The sequence below is a fragment of the Dysidea avara genome, chromosome 4 (assembly GCF_963678975.1).
Source record: "Dysidea avara chromosome 4, odDysAvar1.4, whole genome shotgun sequence".
NCBI lineage: Eukaryota > Metazoa > Porifera > Demospongiae > Dictyoceratida > Dysideidae > Dysidea > Dysidea avara.
In genome coordinates this window covers 22,413,935-22,429,099 of record NC_089275.1, presented here as the reverse complement: position 1 = coordinate 22,429,099, position 15,165 = coordinate 22,413,935, and the positions used below count along the sequence as shown (strand labels likewise).

At 37.9% G+C, this 15,165-nt stretch overlaps 1 long non-coding RNA gene across 1 annotated transcript; it reads left to right on the top strand.

The window, feature by feature from the left end:
- Positions 1-3,482: 3,482 nt before the first annotated feature.
- Positions 3,483-3,808, top strand: LOC136253472 (uncharacterized). The gene is made up of 2 exons (XR_010700154.1): positions 3,483-3,553; positions 3,609-3,808. It is a non-coding gene; the product is annotated as an uncharacterized lncRNA (long non-coding RNA).
- Positions 3,809-15,165: the final 11,357 nt, after the last annotated feature.

Genomic DNA, 15,165 nt, shown 5'->3' with positions numbered 1-15,165 from the left:
TTGGTGTGTTTACACCATAAAGCAATAATATAATAAAGAACGCTCAAAATGTAGACTCGTTCGCTCGCTCGAGACTAGCCGAAACACGTCTCGGCTCTAATTAATCCGGGTCAAATCCGGGTCTGACCCGGATTGCTATCCGGGTCAGTGGGTCATCCGGGTCAGCAGTAGTGACCCGGTTTCAACGTTGAAGTGTATAGAAGATTTTTTGATGGAGCTTGTTTACTTACTCCTAATTTGCATGCAACTACTGATATGTCAGCTCTGCCTTTGCTGGGACAGATTTTATCACATGGTTTTCTGATCAGCGGATATATCCCAATTCGTATTGCCTTCCCTAGCTTGGCAGGTATTTTACTTGGGCCTACAACTAATGTTTCTTCACAATTCCTTATTGAAGCCTTTGCTGAAAGTTTGTGTTCGTATGAAGCGACTACTGTTAAAGAAGCATTAGAATCATCGACAGCTTTTTCTAAGGACCTCAAAAACAAGCTTATTGCAGTTTAAGTCGTTATGGTTCCAGGGTTGCTCCAACCAATTCATTGCAGCTGAGAGCTCAACTGTCTGACGTTGCGAAGTATGAGTTTCTAACAAAACCTATGGCTGCTATAAATGGGATGCATGGTGGCATCTCTTCTGAAAAAAAGCTATTCTGGAGGAAGTTTTCAATTGATGAGCTTCACTCAATGTACATGTACATGAGTGCTACTCCTGAGAAGGTGCTGAACATAATAGAGGAGCCGATTGAGTCTAACCCTTGTGAAATGCGAGTGTTCAGTTATCTACAACAATATATTGGAAACATGAGGAATGATGAGGTGCGAAGGTTTTTACGGTTCACAACTGGGAGTTCAGTACTGATTGCAGAACGCATCACCGTAGCTTTTAATGGTGCCACTGGATTAACTAGGCATCCGATTGGGCACACTTGTCCATGTCTTCTTGAATTACCCACAACCTATACCTCCTATCCAGAGTTCGAGCAGGAGTTCAACAACGTTTTGACAGGTTTGGAACTGAACTGGGAGATGCAAGGTATTTAGAATATTATGGCAAGCAGAACAAGACTGGTGTTTTTGATTCTCAATTATGATTTAGTATTATTGTATATTAGGTATTTGATCATAAGCAATTAGTGACTATAAACTGGATTGTTTGTTCATATAATTCAATGCCGTGATTGTCACTTTCTATTAAAGGGTTGACATTTTGCTGCAATTGCTGATACTGCTCATCTGTCAGCACAAATGTATTTTCAGGAATAACAACTGCATCAGGATCCTCATCAAGTGCTAATCCTTCTTCATCTATCCCATAAGAATCTGTCTGAATGTGCTCAAAAAAGTCCAGTGCTATTGTGCCAGAGTTGCATAATCGAAGTGCTCCTGCCACAAATAGTTGTTCTGGGGATGATGCATGTTCAGTTCTAATACCATGTTTGTTCCATCCATCCTTAAACATTGTTAGTGCACGGTTTACTCTAGGAATGTATATATAATGAAGTGAATAAATGTGAATGTCATTAGATGGATCCAATAGCCTCATTTCTTTTAGGTAATAAAAAAGACGGTAAAACAGTTTGGTCACACTTTGATGCATATCTTTCCATAGGCGTTCTATGCGTTGATTATGCACAGAGCTCCCAGTTAACATGCTACCTCTCTCTAGGCCTCTGTGTTGTAACATGTGTTTTGCAATTCTTTTATTTTCTTTGCCTTGATCAGATCTAACACGTGACGGTAAACCATACTTCTCAACTGCTTTTAAAAAGTGAGTGTAAACTGTGGATGCTTTGTTGTTGTTTGAACAATTCATATACACAACCATCCTGCTGTAACCATCAATTCCTGCATGAGTCACCATCTTCCATCAAATTAACTTATGGTGTCCATCTATTGAAAAAATGGGAGTAGCTATCTATGTAATAAAAATCAGTAACATGTTATAACTATTCAAGCAAAGCAACTTCCAATTAACTATTTTAGTAAATAATCCATATAAGACATTGGTAGTTCAGCCCAATAAACTTGATGAAGTCAACATGACTAGATCCAGAAAAGTGATCTCTCACATACACACCCCCAATTTACCAACTATAATAGTATATTCGCATTTAGCTGAATCCTCAAAAACATTTAACTCATGGATGCAATTACACACGATCTTGAAATTTGGCTCATTTGCAGTACTGCTTGATCCGCTAAAAATATTTCAAAATCTTGTTGTTCAAATGTTTGACATAATATTTACAGCCAATCAAAATTTTCACAATACATTTCCTATGGAGAAGCCATATAAGTACAGTGTCCATTAGAGCCCTTTCCCGAACTTGTAATGGAGCCAAACCATATGTGTCCGTTGTTGACACCTTTGCTGCTACCAATAATCATCTGGTTAGCAGAAATGTTAACTCTGTTGAGAAAAAATCCACTTTTAATTTTTAGCTGTTTTTCAGGGTTCAGCTCAACGTGAACATACTATAGGTAATGGCTATTGACTGATCTATGCTGTTCACTCATTTGCATGATGTTATCGTCCAGGAGATTCTTCAGGTAAACAAGGCTGGACATATATAATTCCATTCTTTCCAGTGTGTGAGTTCCGTAGCTTACACTGCAATACCCTAATTGGTGTCCACTAGCATGAAGGAAAGATTCAATATCCTGGAAAAGTACCTCCCAGCCCCAAATCTGTGATTCTGTCATTACGAACACACTGCCTTCATTTTAATGGCCATCTCGCCCTGCCTACAAAGTAACCACAATCAAACAGTTTAATAACTAATCCAATGTCTAGAGCCGCTGGCGCAAAGGAGATTGGTCCGCATGCAATTTTAAATTCTTTTATATGCTTGGAAAATAAGCAGTTTTGTTTATTTTCGGGGAAAATAAGCATTTTTACTATCCAAGATAATAGCTTATTTTCTGGGATAATAAGCTTATTTTCTGGGAAAATAAGTGGCGATTTTTGTTACAAACGGCGTGCCATACTTCCGAAATAGTATACGACTCCAAAATTCTCCTAATGGTCTCCCACAATAGCGAATAGATTTCTTCCAATTCTTGGCATTCCCTCTTCCAGCGCGACGCTCGGATTCACAAGGCGTCAGCACCACAGAACCGAGAACATATCAAAACATGCTATTGGGATTTGTAAAGTCAGAATTGCAAAAATGGCAAAATCAAATTTACAGCCAGTAATCATTTTATCAGCAATATTGTACATTACCAGTGTCCTTTGTTTGTTTTCTGCCCTTAGATCATGAAATGGACTGATTAAACACTGATTTTTTCAAAGATTTCAGGATGGATGGATCACTTTTTCAGTTTCTCCAATACAAACTCCATACATTTTACATCATTTTGTATATTCAATAATTGCAAGCACTAGACACGATCAAATACCATAAAACTTAATATCATTCAACTCCTTATGAATTGCTCTATCCGATTCCGGCCGAACAAAATTCGTAATTGCTATGGTAACGGCGTGATTCCGCTATTTAATTAGAACGCGAAATTCGTGATTTGCTCTCCAATGGATTTTGTATTGCGTAAGTTGCTATTTACCATCGTTTGTTGTAAATTTGCAAGCTGTAAACACTTTAGCTTCGAATAAATTTTGTTACCATCGGATAGAGGAGTGTTATGCGTGTATAATGGCGGCCGAACAATTTTGATACCGCCTTCAGAACCAGAGTTATGATGAATAATGTAACTTAAAACTAACTTACCTCCATAGGCTGCTGTACATTGATTTTACGCATAATAATATTTTACGGAAAATTGTAATGTATGGGTTAATTTGACATGAGTTTTGATATGAGCACACAGCGGCTAGAACCATTGTACAAATCTTTCACACACAAACTAGCGCTTAACGAACCACAGACGATGTCCAATACAGCTTTACCAGGAGAGCAGGACGACATCATACCACCACAGGTTGAAAAAATAAAAACTGAACGGAAAATCGTACCGTACGCGTATGGTATGTACGTACTACGTACCATACGTGTACGGTACAAAATACGCATATGGTATAGAACACTGTCACCACGATAAACCCTTTCACCAGGTAAACCCACTATACTGGTCATTTGGTGCTGTGACCGAAACCGACCGATCAAACCGGCAAGGATAGAAGAAGTTAAACGTCTTTGTGTGAAACGGCGTGGCCTCAAAGGGGGTATCACGAAGCTGACAGAGAAGCGCCTTCCGCCGAATTGGAGACTGTAAACATAGAATCCATCCCAAAATCACGAAGGATACTGTTATCTACTACCACAGAACAATTGAAGGAAAAATTACCACAAATCATTGAATTAGATGGTGCCATTGCTAAGACTATTCAGGAGGAAGAAGAACTGGAGGCTGAAATATGTGATGCAGATACTTATTAGAGTAGTCTAGTACAGAATATAGCTCTCTTGAGGGAATTTATTAAGAAGGCGGTCAATCACCAGTGGCGCGATCTCCAACCCCCCACCCCCAGTAATTGATAAAGGTCCAACATGTCTGATCTCAACAGAAATAACCGAACCTGAACTGACAGCATCTAGAACTGATGTGACCAAGAAGCCATTACATTCTGATACATCCCCTTCTGCACATGTGAGTAGCCACACATAAGATTTAATTGAACAAATAAGAGACACACATCAGACATACACTAGCCTTCCCAAACTGGCCCTGCCTACCTTTGATGGTAATCCACTACAATGGCAGGCCTTTTGGAACTTGTTCACAGCAGCAGTGGATTCAAACCCAGGTCTCACCCCTGTTCAAAAGTTAACTGCTTATGTGCTCAGTTGCATGAGGATGCTGTTCTTGTGATTGGTGGCTTCCCACTGTCTGACAGTAACTATGCACACTGTGTTAAATTACTGAAAGAGAGGTTTGTTCAGCAGTATAAGTTAGTAGATGCCCACATGGAAGCACTGCTGAATGTGTCAATACTATCAAACAGTCTTACCAGTTTACAGGCCTTTTATGACATCATACATTAGAGCCTTGTCAGCATTAGGCTAGCCACCAGATTCCCATGGGCCGCTATTAACCACAGGCAAGCTACCATCTGAGATCACTATGATTCAGAATGGACCATCAATGAACTACTATAGATAGTGTGTTGAAGGAAATTTGTATTTATGAAGCTGGCCAACAATCTGGGCGTAAACTCTGGACTAGTCTTTTATCAACTGCTGGGTCCTTTCATATGGCCACCCAGAGAATTCCTCACACTCGGGAGAAAGAGAAGCTTGACCCAGTATGTGCATTCCTGCAAGGGTTAGGCTTGTGTCAATTATGCCGGCATAATTTTTAGCATAATAGGGGATGAAAAGCATAAAGCATAATGCTGGCATAATGGAGCATAATTAGGAGCATAATGGGCAAATTTCCGCCACCATAAGTATAACTTCTAGATCTGCTACAACAGTCACAAAATCAAGGGCTATAACCTGTTTTGAATGGTGAAACGATTCCTGATAACAAGTAGTAAAATGCAGTACAGTCTTCTCACTTACAAGTTTACACTCGATGGAACCAGTCAGTGCTTTTCATTGTGGGTTTGAGTTTTATAGGGACACATGCAATCGTGCCAACTAGTACTAAGGCAATGCAAAGCAGTTTATAGCTATATCTAATGTGTCTCATTGTCTGATTTTGAATAAAATGTGATATGATGATTATGATTACTAGGGCTGAGCAATAGTATCGATAGTGCAATATATCGCGATAGTGAATCACTATCGTTATCGCAATAGTAGGGATATCACTATCGTGATAGTTATGATAAGCTCAGATCTGCATTAAAATGGTATTAACAACCCTTCTAAAACTGTTTTACAGTTGGTATTACCAGCTTTCTTACAAAGGAGTGGCCTGTAAAAGCTTTACCAAAAGTTCATATTCCATCGGCCGCCCACGCAGTTAATTAACAAATGTCCTGTGCATGCAAAATAACTTTCTATATGACTACAAATCATAGCTATACAGCTAAGACTTTGTTAAGAGCAAAGTGTTTCATAAACTATCGGGATAGTATTCACTATCGCGATATTTAATGAGTAGCTATCGTGATAGTAAAATTTTTACTATCGCTCAGCACTACTGTATTGAAAGTTCGATGGGAAGACAATAGCTAGCTACAAGCGAGTTGAAGGAAATTTATCAGCTAGTCGAAAATTTATCAAATATCAGCTAGTTGGCTACAAGAGAAGCTCTGATGACAATAAGCACCCTGCAGAGAGTTCAGCTACAAAAAAATCACACTGTAGCAAGATCAGCTAGAAGAAGCCACCTTGTAGAGGGTTCAGCTGTGAACTGATCACCCTGTAGAGAGTTCAGCTAGAAACAAATCATCCTGTAAAGAATTCAGCTAAAAAGAAACCATCCTGTAGAGAGTTCAGCTACAAACAAATCACCCTGTAGAGAGTTCGGCTGCAAACAAATCACCCTGCAGAGAGTTCGGCTACAAAAAAATCACCCTGTAGAGTGTTAAGCTACACAAAATCACCTTGTTGAGAGTTCAACTAGGCACAAGTCACCCTGTAGAGAGTTTAGCTACCAACAGATCTTGTAGGGAGTTCAGCTAGAAACAGGTCACCCTGTAGAGTGTTCAGCTACAACCAAATCACCTTGTAGAGAGTTCGGCTATGAACACATCACCCTAGAAGGAGTTCAGTTTGAAACAAGTTACCCAGTAGAGAGATCAGCTAGAACCCTGTACAGCAATCAGCTAGAAGAAATCACCTTGCAGAGAGTTCAGCTACAAAGAAACCATCCTGTTGAGAGTTCAGCTAGAAACAAGTCTCCCACTATAGAGATCAGTTAAAAATAAATCATTCTGTAGAGAGATTAGCTAGAAGAGATGACCTTGCAGTGAGTTCAGCTACAAAAAGACCGTCCTGTAGAGAATTCAGCTACAAGCAAATCACCCTGTAGAGGGTACAACTACAAACAAATCACTGTGAAGAGAGTTCAGCTACAAAAAAATCACCCTGTAGAGATTCAGCCAGAAACAAGTCACCCACTATAGAGATCAGCTGGAAACAAATCACCCTGTAGAGAGATTAGCTAGAAGAAATTACCTTGCAGAGAGTTTAGCTACAAAGAAACCATCCTGTTGAGAGTTCAACTACAAACAAATCACCCTGTAGTGAGTTCAGCTACAAAAAGTCACCAACTAGACAGATCAGCTAGAAACAAGTCACCCTGTAGAGAGATCAGCTAGAAGAAATTACTTTGCAGAGAGTTCAGCTACAAAGAAACCATCCTGTAGAGAGTTCATCTACAAACAAATCACCCTGTAGAGAGTTCAGCTAGACACAGGTCACCCAGTAGAGAGATCAGCTAGAAGAAGTCACCTTGTAGAGAGATCAGCTAGAAGAAATCACCTTGCAGTGAGTTGAGCTACAAAGAATCCATCCTGTAGAGAGCTCAGTTACAAACAAATCATCCTGTAGAGGTTCAGCCAGAAACAAGTCACCCACTATAGAGATCAGCTAGAAACAAATCACCCATAAGAGAGTTTAGCTAGAAGAAATCAGCTTGCAGAGAGTTTAGCTACAAAGAAACTATCCTGTTGAGAGTTCAACTACAAACAAATCAACCTGTAGTGAGTGATCTGTTTGTAGCTGAACTCTCTACAAGGAACCTTCTTCTAGCTGATCTCTCTACAGGGAGATTTGTTTGTAGCTAAACTCTCTACGGGTGATTTGTTTGCAGCTGAACTCTCTACATGATGGTTTCTTTGTAGCTGAACTCTCTACAAGTAACTTCTTCTAGCTGATCTCTCTAAAGGGAGATTTCTTTGTAGCTGAACTCTCTACAGGTGATTTGTTTGCAGCTGAACTCTCTACATGATGTTTTCTTTGTAGCTGAACTCTCTACAAGGTAACTGATGTCTTTCCAACGTCACTAGTTTGTAGCTGAACTCTCTACATGGTGGTTTCTTTGTAACTGAACTCTCTACAAGGTGACTTCTTCTAGCTGATCTTTCTAGAGGGTGATTTGTTTGTAGCTGAACTCTCTACAAGGTAACTTCTTCTAGCTGATCTCTCTACAGGGTGATTTGTTTGTAGCTGAATTCTGTATAGGTGATTTGTTTGCAGCTGAGTTCTTTACAGAATGGTTTCTTTGTAGCTAAACTATCTACAAGGCAACTTCTTCTAGCTGATCTCTCTACAGGGTCACTAGTTTGTAGCTGAGTTCTCTACATGGTGATTTCTTTGTAACTGAACTCTCTACAAGGTAACTTCTTCTAGCTGATCTTTCTACAGGGTGATTTGTTTGTAGCTGAATTCTGTACAGGTGATTTGTTTGCAGCTGAGCTCTTTACAGAATGATTCCTTTGTAGCTGAACTCTCTACAAGGTAACTTCTTTTAGCTGATGTCTCTACAAGGTCACTAGTTTGTAGCTGAACTCTCTACATGGTGGTTTCTTTGTAACTGAACTCTCTACAAGGTGACTTCTTCTAGCTGATCTTTCTACAGGGTGATTTGTTTGTAGCTGAACTCTCTACAGGTGATCTGTTTGCAGCTGAACTCTCTACATGATGGTTTCTTTGTAGCTGAACTCTCTACAAGGTAACTTCTTCTAGCTGATCTCTCTACACGGCGATTTGTTTGTAGCTGAACTCTCTACATGGTGGTTTCTTTGTAGCTGAACTCTACAAGGTGATTTCTTCTAGCTGAACTATCTCTTTCCATAGTTGCATGAACTCCCTACAAGGTAACTTCTTCTAGCTGATCTCTCTACAGGGTGAATTGTTTGTAGCTGATCTCTCTACAGGGTGACTTGTTTGCTCTATACAGGTTACTTGTTTCTAGCTGATCTCTTGAATTCTCTTCAGGGTAACTGCTCTATTAAGACGACTGCTCTATTAGAGTATCTCGATCTCGCACTTGCTACACCAAGTTGGATTTCGTGTTATAACTCCGTGACTTTAAGTCTGATTCTTCTCCACCATTGAAGAGCCTTTCTAAGATGATTACTCCATCTATACAGCGATTTTCAAAGCATTACCCCAAGCAGTTTATCTGGTAGGCGTGGCAAGCAGTTGTTTTTTATTAGCTAATCTCAATTGCGTAATTTCTACACACAGTTGTTTTTCGTTGTATCTTCCTGGTTTTTAGCTCGATTTCTTTCAAACCACAAAAGGTGTGAGGTTCAATAGTTAACCTATTCACCCACCGATTTTCAGCTTCTTCCCATAAGCGGTTTACCCTGTAGTCGTGACAACATATTGGTGTTATTTTTCGTGAATAATCGCTCATAACGCTTTGCCTGTTTATCGTATTCCAGCCAAAGTTGGTACAGAGATGCGCCTTTATACCCCCCTTCTGTGTGCCAAATTTCAAGACAATCGCATATAGCGTTCGAGTTTTATAGCAGTTATTGTAGGTGTGCGAAAAGAGGAAGAAAAATAAGAAGAAAAAATCGAAGAAACTAAGCCAATTTTTGAAGTCGAATATCTCGGGAACGCTGGAAGCGATTTCGCTCAAATTTGGAATGTGGAGTGCTGAAGTTGGAGGGTGTGTCTACAGCAAAAATCGTCTTGTTTCATCAAGGCAGCACAGAGCTACGGAGGTGCGAAAATTGCGTTTTCGTTCTTCCTGTTAATACACTCACGGGTGTTGCGCGCCGGCTTCTTGGGCCGCACGACATACTACCGTGTGTCTTGATCCAAAACAGCCAAGCTGTAAAAAAAGAGTGCGGCCCTCAAAAACGCTATGGTGAAAAAGATGCGAAATCCAAGGTGGCGGCCAAGAAATGGCCGTGATGGTAGGTTAATGGTAAAATTTTTAATAACAACAATTCAGATGAATTTTGTGCCAAGACCAAGTCGCACTAAAATTCACCTGAATTGTCTTTATTAAAATTTTTACCGTTAACCTACCATCACAGCCTTTTCTTGGCCGCCACCTTGGATTTCACATCTTTTTTCACCATAACCTTTTTGAAGGCTGCACTCTTTTTTACAGGTTGGCTGTTTTGGATTAGATAACTTTAACATCAAGGACCACATCACCATCACAAATAATTCTACAAGATAAGGAGCACACTACAAGTTAATTCATCCAAGAACTTCAACAGTAGCACAGCATCGTTTTTGTTTTAACAGAATTCTTACCGGCCATAGATATTTCATTACCTACCAACACAATCAAGCACTGAATAATTGATTATTTATGGAACCACTTTTCTAACAATTTCAACTACGAAGGAACCTGCACATTTCACATTCTATGTCCATTCCATCAATATTCCAATGAATCTATTCCCACACAGTAAATTCAAATGGATCAATTTGACCTCCATGTGTAAATTTAAACTGCAGAAGTTTTGGTTAAAATGACCATCTAAAAGTGGTTGTAACCGGAGTAAGTATTTGAACTAAATCAGTCAAAATAACCAGGGAAGGTCAATACAACCGTTCACTTAGGATGTTGAAATAACATATTTTTGTGATTTGAGTGTGAATTGTCAAGTCTACTATGGTAAAGTTTAGATGACCAGCTACATGGTTAAATTTACAGTACACTGGCCATTATAACAGTTGTGTTACATCCCACAATCAAAAGTGTACATGGAGAACATAGGTTTTAAATACAATTTGAAAACTATAAGACCAGGTATGTTTAAAGTATTAAAATGCAGTATAGGTAACAATTATTGTGAATATGTGTCATAGATAGATTAATGTACGTTATTACTAATAATGACTGACTTGTTAATTAATGTAAACAAACAAATAAACAAATCTTTTGTGACATGGGTTAATTTTACCACAGATGGTTAAATGACCATGATGGCAAGGTTATTTCAAACACCGGCTAGAGGTTGAAGAGACTATAGAGCATCTGGGTAATATGACTGTATCTTACAAAGTTAAAATAAACCAATACATCCTTGGGTCATTACTACCAAAAAATTGGTCGTTTGAATTGCAGGTAAAACAACCCAAAAATTTGGGTTATTTGTACTCATTTGAATTTACAGTGCACAAACTTTAATCAACTTAATTGACTGTTGTATTTTCGTTTTTTTCACTCATGGATGTCAGCACTAGTTGCTGGCATGCCTTCAGCATGCACACCAATCATTTTAATTGTAATTTTGTATGTGCATGCTGTAAAGCTATAATAAATAATTGTAAAAAATGTATCACGCGGTTTGAAATACAGTAATTTGCTTTATTTTCGTGCAAAAAATTTTCGTGTAAAAATATTTTTGTATGATTTACGTAAATGACTGCTCTATTAGTCTAAGAGTAGTTCGATCTTGTATAAAAATTTTCGTGCAAGAAATTTTCGTACAAATCTTGTATACGAAAATTATTTTACAACGAAAAAAAGCAAATTACGGTAGTGGTGGAGGATGGCTGAAAGGTAAATTGTGTGGAAAACCGACCTTTTTGGAACATTGGTAAATTTTCCATTTTATAGCTTAAATGAGGTACTGGGTGCTCATCTATCTTGTGTTAAAAATTTAGCTTAATATCTTTAAGCATTCCTGAGATATGGTTGATTTCTGTCCTGTGCATTACAAACTAACTTTTATGGTTATGTATTGAGTTATGTGAGTGTTTATAAGGGTGAAAAATGGTGACAAATCACTTTGCTCCATTCCTACCATCTAAAATACTTTAATAAGAGATTTCTGATAGTTTAATGAAGTATTATTGGTACTTTTCTGCAATTCAAGTAAATGCCATGTATCATTGTCTAATTTAAGACTTAGTTCAGTTTAGCCATTCCAGAACCTGAAGAAATCACCCAATTTGTAAGTTAATTAGTGTCCCACGCATGTGAAATTACTACATGGTCTGATATAATCATCCATATCTCCTAGTAAAAAGAAGCTCTGGGTGTGAAACTTCACAGCAAGAAGGTTTAATAGTTGCTTTATCCAAATGTACAAAAAATCAATGAGATTTTCATCTGAGTTTTCCCAAAAATTTTTCTAGTGCCCAAAAGGTAGGTTTTCCAAGATCCGGTCACAATTGTGATGCATGATCCATGTTCAACAAATCGTGAACCAATTTTTATGTGTAGATTAAGTCACCTTTAATACATCAATATGTAAGAGATGGTAAGTCGAGACTACATAATCTGTCAACATGGCAAATCTTTCACTATCTTAGTGGATCTTTTTTGAACACTGTTGGTCTTAGGTCCCCAAACAGTATTCTGTACTCTAGTACAGGGTAGACAAATTATTTGTACAGTTGGAGCAGAATGTTAGTGTTTATTAGTACTCAAATGACTTGTTGATTAGAGCTACAGGATAGTACTCAATTGACTTTAGCAGCTTAGTATTGTACTAACTTAAGAGTGGAGTCAACAATAATTCTAAATCTCTGACAGGTTCAGTAAGTGTGATTTCACTGCCATTAATATAATACTTTCAAAGTGTGTGGGACATAAAATTAATACAGAAGGTAACACTTGCCTTTAGAATAGCATGCATTTAAATTTTTGTGTCTCATAACTGCACTGAGTATCTACTCTAAATCAGTAAAATTTACATTAAAGTTATTACTTAAGACTTATTATTATTATTGTTAAGAATTTTCATGTGCAAAGGTCACCATTTGTACTCAGACATCTGTATTTGAGTGATCATACTGGTAATGACAAAGGGTTTCTATATATCAACAACTGCTATTCTCATTTACTCTCAAGAGTGTCTGGTGTCCCACAGGGCAATATTCTTGGCCCCTTACTGTTTTTAGTTTACATGAATAACATGTCCTCATATATATATATATCCATGAAAGCCAACTACTCAAATTTGTTGATGATGCCAAGTGCTTTATCCATATTAAAACACTCTATAATCATAAGGCTCTTCAAGATGACATCACTACTCTTTTAACTTGGTCACTGAAGGGATAGACATGGAGATGGGATCTCCTAGAATGTTTCAGGACTGATTTTTTATGTAGAGAATGTTGATCTGGATTTCAGTTCAAAGAAATCTGTTCATTTATCATTCAGATGTAAACTTGACACCTCTTATTCTATGTCCAATTCAATTATACCTCATGTCGATTCTCATAAAGATCTTGGATTAATGTTACCTGAAGACCTAAGTTGGAATAAACATTACAAAGACATCACCGCTCGTGTGTACAAAACACTTAGACTAATTTGCCGTACTTGTGTCCCCATGCACTCATTCACCTTTTACATTGGTGAGATTGTATGTATCATTAGTAAGATTGCAGTTGCTGTACTGTATGCAAATTTGGCATCCACATCTAATGAAGACATTGTAAGCTTTGAAAGAATTCAATGTCGTGCCACCAAACACATGCTTGTATATCTTGGAATGATTTCACCAGTTGTTCCAAAGACTGTTTGAGGCTCCTTCCTTTAATGTACATATTTGAATTACAGGACATACTGTTTACTATCAAATCTATCAAGTTACAAACTAATCAGTTCAACATCAGTATCACTTTCAGCTCTACTAATACTAGATCAGGTGCCAGCAACAAACTCTTGTTACCTCAACATCTTAAAACAACATATCATGACATTCTTATTTTCAATGCCACGTAAATTCTAGACTTAAACATGTCAGTTTGTTTGTTGAAATCTATATCTGTGGGATCATTTCCTGAGAAACTTTGATGAGAATAATAACTGTACTTTACATCACTATGTGTCCATGCTTCAGATGTCACTAAACAAAACCAATTTTAAGCACTCATAACACTTTTAATAAGGCAGAACCGAAAGTCGGTTCAATAAGCCAGACTCGCTATTGAACCAACAATAAAACTTAGACAAAAAAGGGTCACTAAACGAAAAAAAACAAAAAAAACCACAAAACTCAACCTGGGTTCGAACCCTGGACTATTGGAACTGTATAGGCAGTGGGCTTACCATTGTGCTACCACTGCTAGCTACCCACTAACCCTACTTTTCTACCTTTAATATAAATGCTACTCACGTAGTAGTCTCACTATATACACTAAATACAGTAAGAAGAACGTAACCTAAAGGTGAAGAAGAAACCAAAGCTGAACCTGAGCCTAACCCTAATGCTAATGCTACTTTTCGCGTCCCCTAAAGTCGAATGGTCGGAGAAACTACTAGACGCGAAAATAAAAAAACCTTTCGATTCAGTAACCACTACCTATAATTAACTTATAATGAAAATGTAATTTAAGTATATAGTTAGTAATAATTGTACGTTGTTATGGCTGTTGGTTCCTACCAACAGACCTTCGGTGCTTTCACACCATAAAGCATAAATAAGTAAATAAATAAATAATAATAGTGTTCATCTCTCAGCGTAGGATTTATCCTAAGACGGGTACGTAGCTCTTCGTTGAACCTACTCTGTTGCACCTTCTCTGTATCCTTCTCATATAGCTCATTTAAATGGCCCTTTACAAATCTAGTCGAGATAAATCTTAGGTAGCTATCTAGCTATCACGTGTCACGGGTTGATATGCCACCTTCAGTTACAGTATTACATGACCCCGAAACACCTATAGTACAAATATTATTAAAGTTTCCGCGAATTTGGCTAATTCTGGCATCATTGTGTTCATAGAGTTGCTCTACACATATCACACCAGGAAAAGTTGCTAAACAGACACAAGGTAGGCAGTACAATAGCTAATTAATTTCATTTTTACTAATCGTAATACTATTATTATTATTATTATTATTACTAGTAATAACAAGAGTAAAGAATTTAGTCTTGGTAATAACTATAGCAAAGCCCTGTATGGGGCATAAATAAAATTATAATAGTAGATTGGATAGGGATTCTTTAAATTGCTCTAGAGTTATAAAATCATTAACGTTACTAATAGGGAGATCGTTCCATTCAAGGGGAATAGTTCTTGGAAAAAAGAAATAATGATATAAGCTTACATCGGTAGATACTTTGATAGTGGCGATACTTAAAAGGGTGTTGAGCTCGGTATTGAGTATGATTGGCAGGGTAGATAATTTAGTGGTCCAGGAACTTTGAAATGATAAGTTAGCTACTTTATAAAGTGAAAGGAGGCGAAAATGTTTTCTATTTTGGATTTTGAAGGGAAGGCCAGTTCAAATCCATTAGCCCTGAGCATCTGTGATATACTGTCATGGTCATTTCTACGTCAAGTACTAATCGTAGTAGCTAGCTAGCTAG